The sequence below is a fragment of the Anneissia japonica genome, unplaced genomic scaffold, assembly GCF_011630105.1.
Source record: "Anneissia japonica isolate Jap-2015-1 unplaced genomic scaffold, ASM1163010v1 scaffold144826_len1180_cov125_single, whole genome shotgun sequence".
NCBI lineage: Eukaryota > Metazoa > Echinodermata > Crinoidea > Comatulida > Comatulidae > Anneissia > Anneissia japonica.
The window spans coordinates 1-1,180 of NW_022738221.1; the positions used below are offsets into that span (position 1 = coordinate 1).

At 34.3% G+C, this 1,180-nt stretch overlaps 1 long non-coding RNA gene across 1 annotated transcript; it reads left to right on the forward strand.

Moving 5' to 3' along the window:
- Positions 1-993, forward strand: LOC117117508. Its single transcript, XR_004446911.1, has 3 exons — positions 1-99; positions 276-332; positions 786-993. It is a non-coding gene; the product is annotated as an uncharacterized LOC117117508 (long non-coding RNA).
- Positions 994-1,180: the final 187 nt, after the last annotated feature.

Below are 1,180 nucleotides of genomic sequence, written 5' to 3' on the forward strand. Positions count from 1 at the left end.
GAGGATGTCCTGTGTGTGAAGTATTCCCCAGACCAAAAATTCATTGCGGTTGCCTTGTTGGACAGTACGGTGAAGGTGTTCTTCGCAGACACACTCAAAGTAGGTCTTTTGATTAGGCGCCCTCTATTAAGTAGGCTAATCAATAATGTTATTTTGTGGGAATATGATATTAAAATTTTAACCTATATTCTATTCATTATTATTATTATTTTATTATTATTTATTATTATTATTATTATTTTTAACCTATATCCTATTCATTGTTTCTTTTTCAGTTTTTCTTGTCCTTATATGGACACAAGTTACCAGTACTGACAATGGATATATCAAGTGTAAGTTTCCACATGAGTATTTGAGAGAAAAGTAAAGTAACTAATAAAGAAAAATGATTTAAGTGTAGTGAATGTGGTACCCCTGTGGCACTCCTGTGAATTACAACTGGTTTGCATGTTAAAGTGCAGTTGAGTATTGTGTCCTGGTTTAACAGTATTCATTTATTTTTATACAATTATTTACTTCACTCATTAATCTATTTATTCAACAATGTTACAATGGCTTGGATCACACAGCAAATTGTCCTAAAAGAGGCCCACACACAGGTATAACCCCCACCCTCGTTGCTGCATACTGGTGCAGCCACTGGCTGTGCACATTGACTATTACATTAATTAACATAAACAATATATTTCTACACAAATATTATACATACAACTCAATAAGGACATACAATTCAGAGGTTAATTAACAATGCTCATAAATTCAAATTACTTGTCCTAACTTTGCAGGACAGCTCATTAATTGTGACTGGATCGGCAGACAAAAACATCAAGATATGGGGCTTGGATTACGGTGATTGTCATCGTTCAATCTTTGCTCATGACAATAGCATCATGGGAATTCAGTTTGTACCCAAGACCCATCTTTTCTTTACCTGCGGAAAGGATGGTAAATTGAAGCAATGGGATGCTGACAACTTTGAAAATATCACAACATTGGAGGTGAGGTTTGAAAAATAGTTCCTTAGATATAAGCCCATCCCTAGTAATTTCCATGCAAAGTTTTCCGCATTGGTTTATTAAACCCATCCGTAAATTCAGAGTTCAAACAGAAATTGTAAACTATGTGTGTCTGAGATAACACAGTATGACCTAAAATTGCATTCAAATTAAATTTAGCACAC